We start from the raw sequence: 10,804 nt of genomic DNA, 5'->3' as shown, positions 1-10,804 counted from the left end.
CGTTCACGTTTTAATCAGATTAGACAGTAAAGGGGAATATCGTTGACTATGTCTAGTGCCTTGGTAGGATCTTCCTTTTCAACCTTAAATCTCTCTACACATATATTTGTATAATTATCAACGCAAATGCTATAGCCTTATTTCGCAGCATTAAATACAAGTCACAATAAATTTGGCAAAAGTCGTTCGAGTGCAACTCAGCAATCAATTTCGAACGGGCCACAATATGCAGCGATGAATCTTGAACACTTGCCAAATAGCTTACCATCGGAGTAAAAATTCGCTTAACCTACCTAAAATATAAGTCTTATGTGTATTCCAAGCTATCATATGTATGTTACACTATCATCTGATACTTAAATTTTATATGTAATAATTCACATGAAATCTTACAAAATCCACATATTCGAAAAATTATCACAATATTAAATTATTATAATAAAAACTATTTACGTTATTAGGCACAGAGGATGCATGTTATTGCTTCTTTGCATTCAGAGTTGATTTCAATTATGAATGTCGGAAACCGAATACGTACAATTCGCACCCTTCGCGATTCTGTAAAAACTACCGACGTTTTTGCCTCTGCGGCAATAGCCTTCTAATGAAATTTGTAGTCTACGCTATTGATACAAGGTTGAGATTTGAATGGGGTGTATCGGTAGGGATGCTGCGTCGCCGTATGTATTATAAATTGGTTTAGAGAGGCGCGGGGGAGTGGCGGCCGCTCGCTCGATACCGGCCAGTCGCTGGTCTGATTCGCGCGCGACTGTTCGCGCCTACAATCGAACCTATTGGAAACGAAAATAAACACTCAAATTTGATGCATCGAAGTTTTATACACACTGGCTGAAGTGTTATGTAACAAACGTGATGTGTGTTGTATGAATTTGTGGTGAATTTTACAGTTGAATCGGAGCCTGTTGTATGGGGGGTGAGTGAAAATTTGTATGTAAATAGTAGGACCTAAACTAACAGGGGTTGCTCAATATTGCGTCTATGTATTGTGTTCAGCGGTATAGAAGAAAGAGCCTTAACGGGCATATTGTATTTAGATAATACGAACAGAAGGTAGAGGAAGGCTGTACTTTGTAATTGTACTTGTATACATTTGCGTGGTTATATCATTGCACAATACAATATGGTAAACAGGAAAACAAGAGATGCGTAATGATCCAAATCTCTTGGAGTAACATCTTTAAACGACTTTAGAAGATAAGGGACCTATTGAAATTTAATATACTGTTTTTTTGATTGTCTGGAAAGACTGTTGTTATTAATAAAAGGTTGATTACTTTGAAAGTTTTCGTTCATTTGTCACTTCGTCTGGAGAAATGGTCTCGATGTAAGTCTAGGATCTTTGCCAACGAATGCTCGCTCAATAACCTTTATGTAATTAACTGAGCCTTTGCCCAGTTGTCGGAGATAAAACGCTAGTTTATCCAATTATAAATCGCTACATAAGTTGGGTGTGCGTCTTTTTTGTGTAATGTAAAATACACATTATAAGGATATGTCCTTTTTGCCCGTGGATCGTATATAAATTGTATAGGATTTTAATTTTGCTTTTTCGACTGTAGTCTTCCTCCATTATTATGTTATAATTATAGCCTTAATGAGATAAAATATTTCGAATAAAATTATTTTTACACAGATTTAAATGGAGTATATTAATGGCGCGGATGCTGTTGTCTAAATAAGAGATCAGAGCCAGATTAGACTGTTTTAAAGTCTTCCTTTGTTAAATAAGTTTTCACATTGTTATGCTGTTCCGTGTCATTTATACAGCAATAACAACATATATTATAACATATATATCTTTTGTTCTCTGGTACGGATCGTAAATCCTATATTTTTTCAAAATATTTTGCTTTGTTTTATCTTGTGTTATATTTCTTATGCTTTACAGCGATCCTTAACAATGAGTTAACGATCCTAAGCTCCTTAACTATACTATAATATTCCACAGAAATGATTGGGATTTTTTTTTTATCACTTCTGATTAGTATAACATTTTAATGTTATATATTTGCGTAAAAGTAACATAAACATAAAAATACAAGTAATAAAACAGAAATAGTTAAAGTCTACGCTACACCTATTACACTGAAAAGGAAGTTTGCTCTCAGAAACTCGGTATATCCAACGCTTTTCAAAGTTATTGTTGTCGCTATGAATAGCATTTTTTTTATATTCTCATTGTTTAGTTGCGGAAGTTTGTAAAAGATCCGTCTTGTATTAAACGCATATTTAAAAAATAAACCTTTATTACGTGGTTTGTTAACCGTTACGTACATTACAAATTTATAATAAACTATACGTACTTAAATAAATAAATATTTTATTGCATTATTTTTTTTTTTAATTCTATCGTACGTAATATAAATAAAATACAAAACAGACAAATAATAAAGATCAAATTGGACTTATTATTATATACTGTTTCTTAAAGAGATTTCTTTTATTTAATAAGAGTTAAAAGTTATACAAAGTTATAACAGACACGTGCGTGCATTTATTCGATTAATAAATAAAAATTTAGACGTATGGTTCATTTTAATTTAATCAAACGTTGCAATTTTTTATAACCGTAGACGTGTTGGATATGATCATTTTTATTACGATTTTCATAAATTCGATTCAGTATTTTTATTATAATGGAGATGACCAACGATTATTCGGGTTAAATTTCTTCAATATATGACACATCGAATGTTTCACTAACATTATATAATTCTAAAGCGTTACGTGCAATTAATATTTGTTATTGTTTATCAAGGTACAGGCATACACGCGCCGAAATAATCATTTCAAAATTGAGTCTCAGTACAATATAATGAGCAATTAAATCTAAATTACTCCATCGTTTAAACTACTTTAGATACAAGAATTTATTATTTAAAGATAATACCATATAAATTTATTTGCGCTTTTGTAGGTTTCCTTATATTTCATTGAGTATTCTTTTTTCATTGCCGTTTATTTTGATACAAATTCATTCGATCATTGGAAAAAGATTTAAAATAGAACTATTTTTAAATAAAATTATTTTAATAGAACAGAATCCATTTCATTTTCATAGAGTAGAGATATACGCTTGAGTTACATGATTTTGAATTATATTTTGCCTGTAGGCCGACTGCGTATGTCTGATAGTATAGGGTTCGGAGAGGGTTGAATATAACAAAATTGGGTCCAACTAAAGCTTCACGTCTTCCCTGTCACGTCACCGGTAAGGGCGATCTTTGACTGCCAGGACAGCAGATCAGGAACTGAAAAGAGTTACAGGATAATAAAAGACAGTTATTATGGAATTGGTATCTCAGTAGGGCATCACGTACGTTATTTCTTTGAGATCCCGAATGTCTTCTTGACGTTTACGCAAAGTAAGATTTTAATAATTGAAAATAAATAAACCCGTTTATGAGTATCACCAAAATGCCGAAGGATAGTTTTCAAAAATTTTTCTTTATAATTAACTAGCTGAACCAGCGGCTCTACCCGCGCGAAATTTATACAACTTTACTTCCAAAACAAAAACCATCATTAACCATCATCAGCCTGCTGCTGTCCACTACTGGACACAAACCATTAACTAACATTTAAACCATTTGAGGGGTGAATCAAAAAGAATAGCCTATGTCCTTCTCCGGAACTCAAACTGTCTCCATTCGAAATTTCATCTAAATGGGTTCAGCGGTTTAGCAACTGCAACTCCATGCTATGCGCGTTCTTGACATGGCATAATTTCATATGACACATACTGGTTTCCTAATGACGATTTCCTTCACCGCCGAGCACGAGATGAATTTTAACCATTAATAAACCTAATACAAGTTCCGTGATGCCCAGTAGCCAATGACTTGAATGAATATTAACTGTAGCAGATTCGTTTGGTATATGTGTTATATTGATGGGTGGGCAAATAGGCCACCTGATGGGAAGTGGTCACCACCGCCTATAAACATTGACACTGTAAGAAATATTCATTTCTTACTTCGCCAATGCACCACCAACCTTGAAAACGAAGATGGTAGTCCCTTGTGCCTGTAGTTACACTGGCTCACTCATCCTTCAAACCGGAACACAATAATACTGAGTATTGTTGTTTGGCGCTAAAATATCTGATGAAGCCCTTCCACCTATAAAGCCAAATATATAAAACAAATACATTATATATATGTGTGTGAACTATTTGCGTTGGTATAATAAGCTTATATAATGTTCAAAGAATGTTCTTTTTTTATTTCTTCATGTTCTACAAACAATTTTTTTCATCCATTTGTCCGCTTCGAATATCATAACTTTTTTTTGTCCCAAGGCAACGTAATTTGCCTCCGAAACTTTTCGAATTTAATCCGATAAAAGAATATGCTCTGAAAATTTGTTTGAACATAAAAAGAAATTCGCAAATATAAAAAGGATAGACAAAGGGTTTACGATATGTGTGTATATATTTAGGCTTTATATAATACTATTTATATACATCTATACTATCACGTATATAATACATATACATAAACGCGAATATTTATACGAAATTATGATGATATTCAACGATTATTTTCAACAGCGATGCGTTATCGGAGAGGGTTTATGTGCTTTCCGAGGCACGAGGAGTGTCAACTCCATCGAGTTATAATCCCTGGGTTGAAACAGATGAAAAATAAGTTGACATTTATAATATTATATTCATATATACATACATATATATGTCGAAGAATATATAACTAAAATTGCTTTAATTGACCGATAGTTCAAAAATATTAGTACCTTATTTACATAAAGTATTATTTATTTACAAATATAAATATAAAAAAAAATCAAAAAATCATAATCAAAAATAGATACTGTATAAATCATGACCACGCGAAATTGTCGGTCCAACTCTCCGACCTTCTGAGCGTAAAATGACACACACTATATGACAAATATTTAAGTAATTGTATGCTACATATGATTTGATTAATTTATTCATATGTCATGTGATGTCTGACCGTAAAAACCGAAGCGAAAGTCCGACGAGAAAAATACTAGTAACGGAGTAATATGTCAGAGTAGTGTTACTGGTAGACTAGCGAATATTATTGTATAATTAAAATTAAACGAATCAGTGCTATTTAATATGATAATGGATTTGATATAATTCGAGAACTCTCGAAGTTAATATGATGGAAAAGGACAATGAACTTATGAATAACAATTCAAAGATGTAACTTTGTCATCTTAAGATGATCCTTACTGATATTATAAATGGGAAAGTAAGTTGGTTTATTGTTTCACCTCTCAACTATTCGATAGATAATCATAAAATTATGCATATACGCTTTTTGTACCCCTACATAGGGTACATAAAACGGATCCCTAACCGCAGGTTAAGCTGCGAATGGAACGATGATATTGATAATAATAATATAATAATAATTGATCTCGTGCTCGTTGGTTAAGTAAAAGCAACATTTTTTTTTTACAACATTAGCAGCTCGTAAATGTTCCACTGCTGGGATAAAGGCCTCCTCTCCCTTTGAGGAGAAGGTTTGGAGCATATTCCACCACGCTGCTGCACGTTGGCGGAATACACATGTGGCAGAATTTCGTTGAAATTAGACACATGCAGGTTTCCTCACGATGTTTTCCTTCACCGCCGAGCACGAGATGAATTATAAACACAAATTAAGCACATGAAATTTCAGTGGTGCATGCCTGGGTTTGAACTCGAAATCATCGGTTAAGATGCACGCGTTCTAACCACTGGGCCATCTCGGCTCTTAAGTAAAAGCATCTTGAAGAAACCTGCAAGTGTCTTATTTCCATGAAACTCTGCCAGATGTGTATCCGTGAACACGTATTGGGAAGTTGTGAGATTAGCCCCAAACCCTCTCCACAAAGGGAGGAGGCTTTTACCGAGTAGTGCGACATTAACAGACCGTTACTATACTTGTGTTGTCATCATGCATAATGATGATTACAGATTTATTTATTTTACAATTTTTTTTTTTGTATAAACAAAGGTTTTTTTTATTATCTGGTTATCTTACTTTGTTTTTATATAAATATTTTACGTGGAAACATATTTATGGAGTTTGTTCAAATTTAAATCACTTATAATCCACAGAATAAAAGCCTTTTCAGATGTTAATTAAAAATGTATGATCACACCTGAACTCCACGCGAACTCAGGCTAAAAATACATTTATACAAGAATTATATTTTAAAATATATAAGTACAGATATTTTTTCTAGAGATAATATAATTTAAATATATATATATATATATAGGCAATTATGTTTTACAAATCATTGATAATAGGAATAAATGATAGGAACGAGCTGAGTTGTTGTATAATGTATCGTGATATTGAACAATCACGAAATGTGTTCAAAAAAAGAAAGACCTTTTTTGTATTTAAATAAGAAATTCTCAGTTTAGATCCGTACCTTGTTAAATATGCAATTCTCAATGGCAACGTTTGTCCTTAACAATAATACATGAACTAACTACCAATTATTAGTACTGAATAGAAAAGAATACATAAAGAATTCATTGCTATGTTTTGCGACCTTCAGCCGCGTCCCTCTGACGCAAAGGTGAATGTACCGTGGGGTGGAACTACGCATGCGCGCATGAAAGCGTTTCTCCAAAATTCGGTGCGGAATTCGGATCGCAAATTATGCGTACCCTTGCTCCTTCTATTCACATTAATTTACAGATCCTTGCATTTACTAGGGGCCACTTGCTGTGGTTTCGATCTCGTGAACATAATTGTTCATTGATGTAGAATGAAATCTTAAATATATATACATACATATGTGTATTATGATAACAAAACGAATATTGTTAATTTGAGGTCGAACAGTAACGATTCTTGGATATTTTATAGCTCTTCGTAAAAATAAACTATTAAAGTATTGTGCAAACCAGAGGTCTCTGAAAAAATAAACTATAAAATTGGGTTATAAAGTCTTGCCTGTTATTTTGAAGGGCCGTGTGGCGGTGCGCTTATTATTGAAAATTATTTAATAGCGATGGCCACGGGACGTGCACGACACGACGCGTCGAGACGAGATTAGGGTAAGTTATGCTAATTACATCTACTGTGGATACAGGTGATAATCCAACGGGATGCGGGTGTTTTGTTAGATTAAGGGATTTCTTTATGAGAAGCTGTTGCACTCATTGTGGAATATTTCAATTTGCCCGTGTTAATTTTATGTAGGGGTTTATATAAAGGTCATAATGATTAGATAGTATTCATTACATTTTACGCCTATTTTTTATGTTAAATATTTTACTTGAGTTATAAGGAACGCTAGTTAAAATTCGGCCTCACATGGAATACTGCTCTCACCTCTGGGCGGGTGCTCCCCAGTACCAGCTCCTTCCATTTGACCGTATCCAACGTAGAGCGGCTCGAATTATCGACGATCAAGCCCTTTCCGATCTGCTTGATCCTTTGGCTTTGCGTAGAGATGTTGGATCGCTCTGCATCTTCTACAGAATTTATCACGGGGAATGTTCCGAGGAATTGTTCGAATTAATCCCGGCTGCTGAATTTCACCTTCGGACATCTCGTCAAAATTCCAAATATCACCCGCACCACCTAGATGTCCGAAAATCCACAACAGCGCGATTTTTAAGACATTTTCTGCCTCGCACAACCACTCTGTGGAACCAGCTTTCGCCGGCGGTTTTTCCGAACCGATACGACTTGGGAACCTTCAAGAAAAGAGCGTACTCTTTCCTGAAAGGCCGGCAACGCACCTGCAAGCCCCCCGGTGTTGCAGATGTCCATGGGCGGTGGTAGTCACTTTCCATCAGGTGAGCCTCCTGCTTGTTTGCCACCTTATGACATAAAAAAAAAAAAAATCTAAAATTGCTTTCAAATAAATAATATTTGATTTTATTTAATGCTCTACTCATTCCCGTTGATACACAAAAGTATATTCAGACACTGGCCGTTGCTAAATAAAACCTTATTGTGTTTATGAAAAAAGTTTCCTGCGTTGAAAAATGACAATTATTTTAAAATATATCATCACGTACCCGTTCCGTAAGCTATTAAGGCATGTAAATTACATACTCTAATCATTAATGTTTACATTAAGTAGTAATTGGTCTGACACTAGACATTGCAAAAATAGAATCGTATTGTGTTTAAGAAAAATGTTTTCTGCATTAAAAGGTGGCAATTATTTTAAAATAAATCATCACGTACCCGTCCCGTAAGCTATTAAGGCATCTAATCGTTTCTAGAATCAGATTTCTAAGTAAGGGTTGCAGAAAGACGAGAAAAAAACTCATTATGCGGTCATTAGGATTCAGTTACGGAGCAAAAGCTGTTATAGCGAATGAGCATATATCTTTCGTGGAGTGTGTGGATGATGAAGGCTTTGAATTTAAAGTAGTCAATATCAGTTTTTTATAGAAGTAAATTAAACCTTTGTTAAATAAAACTGACGTAATCGATATATATAACCGTTTGTAGGGTCTAAGCCCTATTTGTAAGGAGGTGTGAAGCTCATAGTCGCTGCTACGTTGTGGGTTGGTGCATGTGCAAGATATTTGACGATGTTTGACTTCATTGTATCTTTGGTGCTTACCTGAATTTTAACTTGCGTCGAATAAGGTATATATTTATTTAAAAACCCAAAAATATATATAGTATTAGTGTAGTATTAGTGTAAAAGGGCAACGTTTTGAAGGGTTCGGTCAGTCAAAATTCAAAATGGGGGCTTACATTCTTAATTTTTTAACCTAATACAATTTTGTTAAAACCTTATTCATAACTTTTGTTACAATCTCGCTAACAAATCGAATCGAAATGATACTATTAACAAATATCAATTTAGTTACTATAATTTTTCTTAGGGCCATAGTTATGCCCTAAAAAAATAATTCTCGCGGTAAACATACGATTTAAAAAATGCATCCCTTTCTAAGTTATGTGTACTTACTACTTGTATATTAATACAAGGATAATCCTTATCATTCTAATTTACATCTTCGTCCCACCCATTCCGTTCTTCGAACATCACTTTAATCTAGACGTATAGCCTATTGGCCGTCAAGTGTTTGTTATAAATGTTTTTCCAGCTTGATTTATTTCTTAAACCTCTTTAAATCCCACAAAATCGCTAACATTTTGCACGATATTCCTTTGTTTATAAGAAGAAAAGCGTTATAAAAACGGAAAATGGAAATATGTTACTAGCTGTTTATTGTACGTTTGATGGCGTGGGATTAACTTTGCTTCTGGTAGAATTGTAAAAATATTTTGTGCTAGTACCTATAGATTCAGGATGTAAACATTAAATAAATTTACTATAATGCTATTTTTATTTAACAAAGTATTTAACATTAACAAAAGCTAATCCTGAATTATTATAATTTATTTTTCCGCTCATTTTTTCATACGAGTGATCGAGTCGTCCCTTCAGTATGTAGTATGCCATCCATCTCCATTATCCTTTAAAGAAATCTCATATATTTTTGTAAATATATATGACATATGTCTACAGAAAATGTTACTATGATTCTTACCTATTATTATTTGATGAAATCTGGAATAACTTCTGTTATAAAAAGAAAATTGTATTCTGAAAAAGAGTTATATTCTAAAAGTAAAAGAAACTTTTAATGTACTTTTTAAAATAAAATTCTTACAACGCGATAAATTTAGTACCCGCTATCACAGACATTCGTAGCATCCTAGGTATAGAAGTATTTTAGAACACTGTAGTGTAATTTGACGAACACTATTGACTAAACATCACGTTTGCGTTGAATATGTTCAGAAACATTAAATAGAATCAGACCAAAGTAGAAATTTTGCGAAGTTTGTGTAAATAAAACATGTATTAGAAAATAAGTTGGGCATACATTTAAGGAAGCTAGAATTTCTCGTAACCTCATTGACAAATATATTGTATTGACTTGGTGGTAGGGCCTTGTGTAAGCCCGTCTGGGTCAGTACCACCTACTCATCAGATAATCTACCGCTAAACAACAGTACTCAGTATTGTTGTGTTCCAGTTTGAAGGGTGAGTGAGCCAGTGTTAATTACACTGGCTCACACAGGATCGAGGGACATAACATCTTAGTTTCCAAGGTTGGTGGCACATTGGTGATTTAAGAATGGTTAATATTTCTTACAGTGTCATTGTCTATGGGCGGTGGTGACCACTTACCATCAGGTGGCTCACATGCTCGGCCGCCAACCTATGCCAAAAAAAAAAAATACTCACCGATAACGTTTAACGTGACCGTTCATGAGTGCATAGCTGAATTAATATAATTTTTATATGGACACTTTGACAAAGAATAAAAAAAAATTATTGAGTCAATTATTTGTTGTAAAACAATTATTGGCAAACTTAAATAAATAAACCAATTTAAACATCTACTCAGCTCTTCCCAATCGTTTTAAATTAGAAGGTTTGAAATCCAAACTTGAAGTATTTAAACTCATCTCTCTGAAACGAATTACTTCTGAACAACTCCTGCCGCTGGTGGTTCGTGGGATGCTATCTTATACCAGCGGAGATTTCACGCGTTTATTGATGGCTTATTGCCCTATAAAGAATAACGCGATAAAGTAATGACTGTAACGTTTTATGTCTACTATCTTAATAGTTAAGATAAAGGGCCCGCGTTGTATCGTTACGGGGTTTATGCCCTGACAGGGGATATTTTGCTATAAGTAACCGCTACATTTCCTAATATGACCACGGTAAAGGTATATTAATTTAATTTAATTTTTTAACATTGATTTCTAATGTTGAAAATACATATAGTATATTTTTT

At 33.7% G+C, this 10,804-nt stretch overlaps 1 protein-coding gene across 5 annotated transcripts in view; it reads left to right on the top strand.

Annotated features, from left to right (window-relative positions):
* The first annotated feature begins 753 nt into the window (after window positions 1-753).
* LOC125063858 (protein shank) overlaps window positions 754-10,804 on the top strand; it is a 198,696-nt gene continuing 188,645 nt past the window's right edge. For all 5 annotated transcript variants that reach the window (XM_047670533.1, XM_047670534.1, XM_047670532.1 and 2 more), the window contains exon 1: window positions 754-934. The gene's annotated coding sequence lies outside the window, so the exon portion shown is untranslated. The remainder of the gene's footprint in view (window positions 935-10,804) is intronic.

The sequence above is a fragment of the Vanessa atalanta genome, chromosome 4, assembly GCF_905147765.1.
Source record: "Vanessa atalanta chromosome 4, ilVanAtal1.2, whole genome shotgun sequence".
NCBI classification, from domain to species: domain Eukaryota; kingdom Metazoa; phylum Arthropoda; class Insecta; order Lepidoptera; family Nymphalidae; genus Vanessa; species Vanessa atalanta.
This window is presented reverse-complemented; position numbering and strand designations above follow the sequence as displayed.